This window comes from Rhinopithecus bieti, unplaced genomic scaffold (genome assembly GCF_001698545.2).
Source record: "Rhinopithecus bieti isolate Rb0 unplaced genomic scaffold, ASM169854v2 scaffold_17743, whole genome shotgun sequence".
In the NCBI taxonomy this organism is placed as follows: domain Eukaryota; kingdom Metazoa; phylum Chordata; class Mammalia; order Primates; family Cercopithecidae; genus Rhinopithecus; species Rhinopithecus bieti.
In genome coordinates, this window is record NW_016809230.1 from 950069 (window position 1) to 961589 (window position 11521).

At 35.5% G+C, this 11521-nt stretch overlaps 1 long non-coding RNA gene across 2 annotated transcripts in view; it reads right to left on the bottom strand.

Moving 5' to 3' along the window:
- Positions 1-9963, bottom strand: part of LOC108539966 (uncharacterized) — a 15099-nt gene extending 5136 nt beyond the window's left edge. Inside the window, exons 1-3 of one of the 2 annotated variants that reach the window (XR_001888538.1) lie at positions 9848-9963; positions 8861-8966; positions 7807-7865 (exon numbers count right to left, since the gene is read on the bottom strand). This is a non-coding gene — a long non-coding RNA (uncharacterized LOC108539966). The remainder of the gene's footprint in view (positions 1-7806; positions 7866-8860; positions 8967-9847) is intronic. The other variant, XR_001888537.1, reaches the window with a different exon arrangement.
- Between the last annotated feature and the right edge of the window lie 1558 nt (positions 9964-11521).

An 11521-nucleotide genomic window follows, 5' to 3' on the forward strand; every position in this document is an offset into this window, starting at 1 on the left:
TCTGGGTGCTCCTGTATTGGGTGCATATATATTTAGAATAGTTAGCTCTTCTTGTTGAATTGATCCCTTTACCATTATGTAATGACCTTCTTGGTCTCTTTTGATCTTTGTTGGTTTAAAGTCTGTTTTATCAGAGACTAGGATTGCAACCCCTGCCTTTTTTTTGTTTTCTATTTGCTTGGTAGATCTTCCTCCATCCCTTTATTTTGAGCCTATGTGTGTCTCTGCACATGAGATGGGTCTCCTGAATACAGCACAGTGATAGGTCTTGACTCTTTATCCAATTTGTCAGTGTGTGTCTTTTAATGGGAGCATTTAGCCCATTTACATTTAAGGTTAATATTGTTATGTGTAAATTTGATCCTGTCATTATGATATTAGGTGGTTATTTTGCTCGTTAGTTGATGCAATTTCTTCGTAGCATCGATAGTCTCTACAATTTGGCATGTTTTTGCAGTGGCTGGTACTGGTTGTTCCTTTCCATGTGTAGTGCTTCCTTCAGGAGGTCTTGTAGGGCAGCCCTGGTGGTGACAAAACCTCTCAGCATTTGCTTATCCATAAAGGATTTTGTTTCTTCTTCACTTATAAAGCTTAGTTTGGCTGGATATGAAATTCTGGGTTGAATATTCTTTTGTTTAAGAACGATGAATATTGGCCCCCACTCTATTCTGGCTTGTAGAGTTTCTGCCGAGAGATCTGCTGTTAGTCTGATGGGCTTCCCTTTGTGGGTAACTTGACCTTTCTCTCTGGCTGCCCTTAACATTGTTTCCTTCACTTCAACTTTGGTGAATCTGACAATTATGTGTCTTGGAGTTGCTCTTCTTGAGGAGTATTTATTTCATTGTATGCTGAAAATCTGCTGAGCAGAATTCAGGTGTTCTGACTACAAAATGAAAATATGCATGTGAGGAGATGGACACATTAATATGCTTGACTGTAGCAATCATTTCACTGTGCATATGTTTATCAATACATCATGTTGTATGCCTTCAGTATATACTATATAAAATTAAAGTAAAAGTAACAGCTATAACTTATTGAACATTTATTAAGTGCCAGGCACTGTTCCCAGTTTTTCATACGTGTTCTCGAACTTAATCTTCACAATAAACCTTAGGTATTATTTCCATTCTCACTTTTCAGATAATGACACTGAAGCACCAAGAAGTGAAGTTACCAGGTCAACATTACACATATGGTGTGTTTCAAATTTGAACAGTCTTGATCCAGTGTCTTGAATATCTTTCTTCTCTGTTATAAATAAAATGTAGGAGCTGAGTACAGCATCTCCCAACTGTTCTAATTATGAGGGGTTTCTTTCGGAAGTTTTAAAAGTTTACTCTGATAAGAACTGCATTTATAAATCTTGCATTAAGAAAATATGTAACTGTAATATAAAGACTCCAAGGTCATAACCAATTTACACCTCTCTGGAAACAGAAGTTACTAAGCTATAACAATGCAAATCCTCATCTTAAGGTAGTCTGAAATCTTATTGTATTCCATAATTAAACTCTATATTGCCAAGGATATACACTCTCTCAGTCTTATTCTGTCTGTTTTAATGAAACAGTGACATGCCCTCTTCTTAGTGAAGCAAGACAGCATGTCTGACTGGTGTACCTCAGCTGAACGATGGAATTAAAGTGGGATTTCCGTCACTGGAGGTATTTTAACTCCTCTTTAACTCCACTGTGAGCTCCGAGTTCTCTCTCACTATTTTAATGCCAGATGATGTTCGCACATCCGGAAATGATGAGTACTACTTTATGATCACTTTTCCCTACCATAGTACCATGTGACCCAGCAGTCCCCCTTCTGAATGTGTACCCCAAAGGAAATAAAATCAGCGTGTCGTAGAGCTATCTGTGCTCCCATGTGCATTGCAGCATTATTCACAATGGCCAAACTACGGAAACAACCTAAGTATCTGTCCAGGACTAGTAGATAAAGAAAAAATTAAAGAAAAATTAATGAATTTTAGATTCACATTTGACCCAGAGACGTAATATTTCCCTTTCTGTTCCCAACATCATATTCTGACTTGTTGATGTCAGAAATTAGAGCTCAGAAATCATAGGTATCAAACAGGAAGCATGAACTTCTATGACTTTGTGTACATAGATGCTTTAAAAAGACAGCAAGGCTATTGCAAGTTTTAGATTTCTTAGGATACTAAAGATTCAATTATAAACTATAGACACTTGAAAACAATTCATTTCCTTGGGAGTGGAATACAAAATACGAGATTACTTTTAATTATCTAAAAAAGATCTTTATACTGTAATGTCTTTCTTGTGACTATCTAAATAAGAATTTAAAAAATACCCGGAGTACAGAGACACAAAGAAGACAATTTAATAATATCTGTAGTATTCAAAGGACTGTGTTAACACAAAATAAGAGTTATAATTAGCTTGGTCAACTCACTTAATATTCTTTTATTCCCTAATTGTATGGTAGATTTATCTTCCCACATGCTTTCATAAAATGTGGACTATGAAAAGTATAAGAAAACCTATATATACACTTGTATTTTCAGATCTCAAAAATATTTGCTTTAGAAGCATCTCTAGCTACTGTGTCAATGAGTCTTTTTTTTTTTTTTTTTTTTTTTTTTTGAGACGGAGTCTCCCTCTGTCGCCCAGGCTGGAGTGCAGTGGCCGGATCTCAGCTCACTGCAAGCTCCACCTCCCGGGTTTACGCCATTCTCCTGCCTCAGCCTCCCAAGTAGCTGGGACTACAGGCGCCTGCCACCTCGCCTGGCTAATTTTTTGTATTTTTTAGTAGAGACTGGGTTTCACCATGTTAGCCAGGATGGTCTCGATCTCCTGACCTCATGATCCGCCCGTCTCCGCCTCCCAAAGTCCTGGGATTACAGCCTTGAGCCACCGCGCCCGGCAATGAGTCTTATGTGTTACATAAAACATACAATTTGAAATAATTCTGAGAAGATTTGAAAGCCTATCAACATCTGTAACACTTTTGGCACATTTTATTTTTAAAAGAAAAGGTCTTTAAAAAGCTTTATTTGTGAAAGTAGTAATAGTCACTTCCACCGAAGAACCATTAGCAGAGATGCCATTGAATGTACAAAATAGCTACAATTACAGCCACCATAATATGTGACCTGGAGATAAAGCACAAACGATCTTTAAAAAAGAGGAAGGAAGACTATAACAAGCACATCCCTGGCTCAGAGTTGGAGTCAATATTATGGTATTTTCATATGTAGTAAATATGGAGTCGATTGTCTGTGTATCACTCAGTAATTGAGGTTAGGCAATATCTTGCAAATAAAAAGCTTTTTTAAACACAAATCCAGAAACAGAGTTCACACAACTCATGCTTCACAGTAATAATCAGAGGGCTGTCTTGTGGCGGTCAAGTCTGTTGCACTGAGTGGATGATAATATCTCAGAAGTATAGCTCATTTTTTAAATAAATGTTTCAACCAATGATCAATTTAAGTAGCCAAATATATATTTCTGTATTTATAGTTGTCACAGCAAAATTCCGTTCAATGAATACAGATGTCTGTATTTTGTATTTATATGGCATATATAATCTGAAGAGCTGAAAATGCTTGCTGTCTCTCGCCTAACTTAGCCTCACAAATACTTTACATGCAAGTATTTTACAGTTTGACAAACAAAATACACAGAAAAGGTAAGTTATTTCAATGAAGTCACACAATAAGACAATGGAAGAATCACGGCTTGTAACACAGTTAACTCTCCAAATCACCACCTCATCCACATTTGCCACTAACACTGCAACATGCACACACAAAAAAAGTGCAATGGAAAACAGTGTAAATTGCCTAAAGAAGTTTAAATGTGAATATGGTTATTCCTTAACACAGATGGTCATGTTGTTTTATTAAACAACAATCTGAAGTTCACAGGTTATCATTGGATCAACTCCTTTACCTGCCTCTCAGAATATGACCACATAATGTTATATAAAGACAAATTGTTAAAGAATACGTACATCTCAATGGTTTCCATTTTTCCTCTATGCTTATCTGATGTATATGTCTATATGTTATTTAAAGAGTATGAGGTATATTTAAGCACTATGAACACTAAACAAAATTCTCCTTTCAGAAATCTGAGTTATTATTAATTCAAACCTCCTTCTAAGATTATCTTTAGCAAAATTATAATAAAAGTCAAGTCCTTCTTTAAAATGAACCTTGAGAGCTTTCTAATTGATCTAGTCTTTATTGTTACAAAACAATATAAAATAATGTGTATTACAACAATAGAATACGACTGCCTGTTGATTGCATTTGGCTTTGACAACTGAACATGTTGCAAGAGAATTCACAAAATTTTTGGTAGCTCTTTGCTACCAATTTAATCTCATTCTGGCCACTCAGGAGAATATAAGTATCCAAAGACTGAAAGTGATAGCCAGGAGTACTTCAGAATCATGATGTCAGTGGAAATGCATCACCAGGAACTCCACTTAGTTACCAATTGATAGCAAGGCTGGATCAGTGACACAGTGGGCACATTGCCTGACCTGGCTGGCTACTCTAGAATAAACCTAGCTCCTCTTTGGGGAGAGAAGGGGTGGTTTGACTGCCTCTAGTAGTATCATTGGCTCAACAGTTTTTAAACATCTATTATAGATTCTTGTTTCTAATCTTGGGCAAATTTCTCCTTCAAGCTACATGTTTTCTTTTATGTTTATGAGGATAACATTTTTAACTATGCCCAAATAGTAATATATTCTACTTTCCTTGTTTGTTCTTTGAAAACATCCTGTTTGCTATGTAAAGTGATCAGAAACATAGGGTTTGTGAATAAGTAGCTAGACATCCTCCTGATTAACTTTTCTGGGCCTTAGAATGCTCAATGATAAAATGATTGATCCTCAATTTTACCTCTAGTCTCTTTTTGCTCTAATATTCTTTAGTTGTGTGATCTCACCCTCTGCCCTTGCTCTTCCCCAACTCCACTCCAAGTCATACATGTTAGCTTTTATTCTCATTTCTTTTCATTTTAGAAATAAACTAAAGCTGTTAATAGAGCATTGGTCCTTATTCTCACTGCATCCAAGTGAGAATACCTCTGGAGACAAAGATGGTTAAAAACTTTCCTTTTCTCCTCACCATTTTTTTCTCTACTCCATTTAGGATAATATATCATTATCTTTCAATCTCATTTACAAATATGAATTTAACTACACTCTTTATAAGAAGCATTGTGCTGGATTCTGAGGGGATTAATAACAATGAAATACAAAATACATGTTCATAATACATTTTTGCCCCCAAGGATTTTGCAACCTATTTGGGAAAATGAAGGAGAATAAGCATGGACTGAAGTTATTAAAATAACAATATAAGACAGTCTACATATACTATGGTTCCAAGTGAGTAGGCACTGAATAGAAAATAGTAAAGGACACTCAATAACATGGACACTGAAGGAATCCAAGAGAATAAGATAGTAGGACAGAGAAGTCCTGAAGCATGACAAATAGAAGCAAAATAATCGTATAAATTTACCATTTTAGATACTGGCAGTAGATAAGTGCTCATACTCTGCATCCTTGTCGGCACTTGAGACTATCAAATTTTTAAATTTGGGAGGGATTCAATAGGTGAGATATGGTGTCTATCATAGTCTCCATTTACATTTATCCATTCATTATGATGTTGAACTCATTGATGTGTTTATGAGCACTTACCTAAAAATCCAAATTGTTTCTTTTGCCTGTTTTTCTGTTGATGTTCCTATTATATGTAGTACTTTTATATTATCATAAAGTTGAGGTATTCTCTCATGGTACATGAACTAATGGGATATTGTAAGTCAGTGAATCATCTTTCTTTGCATTTAGCTGCACGGTCAACAGCTAAAGTGGTAGAAATGTACAGAGCATAGATTCTTCTGCATGCAGATTAAACACATTAGTTTTATATTGCAATGCTACTTGAAATGCCAGCCCACAATAAGATCAGGAACTTGTGCCAGCATGTAAATCAAGTCACTGTTTTCTTCAACAAGAACTTTTCAGCTCTACTAAATATCATGCTTACTTCTATATCTGATTTACTTTTCAGCTCAAGTGCTTCATCTTACTGCAGACCAGTAACTAACAGTTTGAGAATTGATAGCCAGTACATGAACCACACTTTGCATAGATTGTTCTATAGGCCTCTGCAATTTTCTATGTGTATTCAATTCTCTCTCTCTCTCCCCATGTATATATATGTATTTATATATTATGTATATATGTATGCACACTTATATATGTATGCATTATGCATGTATATATATATATAATACACACAAATATGTATGCATTATTCATGTTTATATATGTCTACCTTGTTAATTTCATAATTCAAAATACAATCTATTTGCTTTGTATGACAGCTAATATTCTCCCACATGTAAAAGTAATTCATTGTTGCTTTATGCAAAATGGACACAATAAATAGTTCCTTTTTTGCACATATTATTTTATGACAAAAATTGTAACGATAAGTAGATTGGAGTCAATTCAGAGGATGCTTTAAGATTCAGCAAATAGGCCGGGTGCGGTGGCTCAAGCCTGTAATCCCAGCATTTTGGGAGGCCGAGGCGGGTGGATCACGAGGTCAGGAGATCGAGACCATCCTGGCTAATACAGTGAAACCCCATCTCTACTAAAAAATACAAAAAAACTAGCCAGGCGAGGTGGCCGGTGCCTGTAGTCCCAGCTACTCGGGAGGCTGAGGCAGGTGAATGGCGTAAACCCAGGAGGCGGAGCTTGCAGAGGCCACGACACTCCAGCCTGGGCGACAGAGCAAGACTCCATCTCAAAAAAAAAAAAAAAAAAAAAAAAAAAAAGATTCAGCAAATAATCAATAGTATTTATTTGGTACTTACTAGACATTAGGTACTGTCATATGCACCATGGGTAGTCAAATAAGATATACCTAATTTGGATACAAGGAGTTAGATATGTGAAAAACACGTGCAATAAAGTGTTATGGATACTCAGAAAGATTCATTTACAGGATACATTAGCAGTTCAGAAAATAAAATGATAGCTAGTAACCAGGGGAATTTGGAAAGGGCCATGAAAAATCTTCCCAGAGGCGAAGATTTTCTGTGGACCTTAGACTTTTTTTTTTTTTTTTTTGATGTGTCTTACTGTGATCACAGGAATGTTGTAACTTGTACCTTAAAAATACATTCCAGATCTTTCATATGTAGATGCTCCTTGACTTACTGATGATGGAGTTACATTCCAATGTACCTATCATAAGTCAAAAATACCGTAAGTTGAAAATGTCGTAAGTGAAAAGTGAACTTAATGCCCTGATAAACCCGTTGTGAAATAGAAAAATCCTAAGTCAAAGCAATATAAATCCAGATGCTCCTCAATTTATAACGGAATTACATTTGTAAAGTTGAAACATCTTAAGTTGAAGCATCCTAAACCAGGGATCATCTGCACTATTAAGTCTGTGTAGCAAAATGGACATCCATCTACTGGTCTCCTGGATGTAGTGTAAGAGTATGTTATCCCCCTGATAAGGTGATAACTAAAATATATACCAGAGTACCTGACCTACTTAAGTCATAGAACCCACAAATAATTTTTAAAATTCAATAATGAAAATTTAAAACCCAGCATGATATAAGAATAAATTGATCCTATATTGTTTCAGTCTTGTAAGTATTCTTGTTTTGTATCTGTTCACATTCTTGTTCACTGGGATTCAAGAAAAGCCGTCTGGGTGTGTTTCTTTTGTTTTTATGTGTACATAACATGACTCATCTTGAAGTCCTATCTTACCATGTCACAGAAGAAAAATGAAGAACGATGATCACACACCTCTTCACAAACCTGGAGAGCTCCACATTGCAGAATAATAATGTCATAATTTTGAAAATTGTTTCCTTAAAAATTCCTTTTCCTATGATTGCCTATTTCTTTTCAATTTCTTTTCTGACTGTGAGAGTATCTATGTTTTAATCTCTAATCAATTTCACTCTTCCTTTTCATGGTTGTAAAGTACAAGTAAAATACTTTAGCACATTTCACCTTTTATATTTTTTTCCCCAAAATACTGATTACATCAGCCACCTTACTCAAAATGATTCTTTTGGGGAACCTAATAAAATTATAAGCCCATTTCAGGCTCTCAGTCTTATATCATGTTTACTTCAGGTAAACATTTCTATTTAACCAGAAAACCCAAAGCTTTATAACAGAAGCAGTGCCTTCCACAAGAAAGCTGTTCCTAACATTTTAGCTTTTAAGGAAAACTTCTGGTATTTTAGAAACTGAGTTTGAAAATAGAAGTAGACTAGAGTAGAAAATTTAGACCTGTGAATCTGAAATGCCACATGCTAATAGATAATTCAAGGGCCCCAAGGATATCGCTAAAGGTTTGCTCTCCAATAAGGAAAAGAAACTATATTGATATTCTAACGCTTTTTTTGGCTCTTAATTTATTTTGAAATGTTTTAAAAGTTGTGTTCAATGGTCAGAGATGTGTATCTTTCATTGTGGTAATCTACAAAAGAAGATTTTGAGTGAAACCCAAAATATTGAATCTAAATTTATATCAAATTAAAAAAAATAATTGAAAGAAACAAAAGTTGGATTATTGGGCAGGGGGGACATGTAAAGTTCCTTTAAAATAACAGTGTGAAAACTATTCTCCTTGGCTTACGAGCTTAGATAGCACAATTGAGCTTCAGAAAGAAAATTTCAGATATTACAGATATTTTTTCAAATATAAATTACACATATTGCTATTATTTTTATGTTTAAGTTTTAAAAGGTTTTTTTGTTAAAAACGTGGAAAATTAGATGGCTCACAATTTAATTTATAGATATTTACCTGAAGCTTGAGCATTTTAAGATAGACTGCAATCAAATCCCTGTGTCATCAAGACATCATCACAGTTTCTTTCAATTTCTATCAGTTACATTTCAATAAATTTATCCTAGAAACATATATATAAATGTCAAAGATGTCAAAGATAAATTTATGAGGATATAGATATAGTACTTTTTATAATAGGAGAAACATAGAAACATTCATCAAAAGGAAACTGATGAAAAAGAAAGTTGCAGCAAATTATATCATCTTATTAAAAATATTTATTATGTATCAAATGTTATAGGTATACACACCTGGATGATTATATACCAGATTTTATCAAGAAACATTCTTAGTGGAAAAGAATGGGAAATGCAAGGGATTATTATTTCCTCTGGGTTTTTTTTTTTTTTTTTTTTTGGTATGGTTTTAATTTTACAATGATTTTGTTTTAAGATACTTTTAGAATCTTTCCCATCTCCAAAGCAATAAATATCATTTAAGATATTCACATAGTAGGCAGGCATGGAGCTCAAGCCCAGCCCTGTGTATGTAGGCTAGAGAAGGTGGCCAAAAGGGTGTCAGAGGTCTGAAGCCAGGTAATCAATTTGGAGATAGAGAACAAATAAACACCAGAAATCAAGGTTAGGTCCTGGGTTAAATCTTGGCAGGGAGTCAAAACTGACAAGTTATCATCTGGGATGAGGTCAGAGGTTGAAAGAAGCAGACATGCAAGAGTCTGAAAGCACTGTGATATTAAATGACACTGCAATGTTATTATGGTCAAGTTTAGCAAGTAGCCAGATTACCATACCCAATAAATCAAGGTGATGAAATTCGCCTACTGATCAAAAACCATGAGACTAGAATATAAGGAAAATCAATGATTACAATATTTTGCTAAAAACTAAGAGGATAGGATAACAGAAACCAAGACAGCCAGTTTGAGCAAAATAGGGTCAAGGAAAATAAAATGCGCACTCCATTTAGCAAACAAATAGATACCCGTAAGTGGTATTATCTTCTTTGTCTGTCAGAAAGTCTTTTTCCTATGTTCTAATGAGGTAGAAAGGAATCTAAAGGTGTGGCTAGCCTAGGATATCAAGTAAAGACAGGTATGTAAAATTGAATAGGTGATGAGCAGTTTAACTGACAAGAATGGAGAGTGCCACATTCTACATTCTACTCAAAAGCAGGAACTTCTCCATATTCTTATATGCAGTGCAGTCATTTGGGAGAATGGTAAGTATTTTTAAGTCATCCTCTTTGGGGGCTAATTTAACTGCACTCTCCCATTGTGGCTACCTAAAAATATAGTCCTACAACTTCCCACTTTCAGTTTGTTGAGTTGTTTTTGTTTGCTTCCCCTCACATTTTTTCCTAGGATGTAATCCTTTCTCCTTTGTTGTGTTTGCACAAGCCACTTTCTCGTCTCAAGAAGGTCATTTAAATTTTCAAGTTTATTCTCCAAGGACAGTTACCCCTCCCAACTTGATGTTATCCATGAACTTAAGGAGTAAGAGCTCTACTTAATCATCCCAGTCATTGATAAAGATACAGTAATGGACCTAGGACAGTATCTGAAGCATCACTCAATAGCCACCCCCATCCCTCAGGGCAGCGTCAACCGATTAATAACTACTCTTTGAGTGTGACCTTCCAAGCAGTTGCAGACCCATGCTTTAATAGCAGGATCTCAACTCTGCTTTGCTGCTCCCTAATTAACGTCATATGAGAATGAACTAGAAGCCTGACTAAAATAAAGATCTTGTATCTATTGCTTTCCTCTTAACCACAGGGTCTGTCACTATGTCACAGAGGGAATTAGATTAGTCTGATCTGATTTGTTCTTCATAAAGACACATTTTTAAAAAAATCCCCCCTGAGAGCTCCTATATGTTTGCAAATTGAGAATCGGTGAATAGAGAGCACATAGCAGGCTTTGTGCTTCGAAAATTTACACTCTGGATACAGAGGTCCCTTAGCAACCAGAAGAATTAAATGCATTGTGACTTTCATTTTTAAGTACTAGGATCAATGTACAGCCATACATTTGCTCATCATTTTCCGTGACTTTCCACACAAAAGATATGAATAAGCTTCAGTGTTCATTTATTTGCTATTTTATTTGCCTCACACATCTTATACAGATGTGTGTAGAGGCTTAAGATCCATCCCCAGATTTAAAAATTGGTCAAGATCTCTGAAACAAGGCTAAGAGAGGATCAAGGATATGATTTAAAAATAACCCAAAGGAATAACAAGTACAACATCTATGGCAAGTTCATTGGGACAACTCTCTTCCTGATTATACTTGAAAAAATTCTTCTCTGTATTTTACGTTAATTTTAAGAAAATCCTGTCAGAATGATTATCCCAGAAATATACAGCACTCTGAAGATCACTCACTACTCAATATAGTTTGGATGTGTCCCTACCCAAAATCTCATCTTGAATTGTAATCCAGATCGTAATCCTCATGTGCTGGGGAAGGAACCTCGTGGGAGGTAATTAGGTCATGCGGTCGGTTCTCCCATGCTGTTCTCATGAAAGTGAGTTCTCATGATATCTGACGGTTTTATAAGGAGACTTTTCTCCCCCTTATTCTTCTCTCTCCTTCTGCCCTGTGAAGAGGTGCCTTGAACCATGACTGTAAGTTTCCTGAGGCCTCCCCAGCCA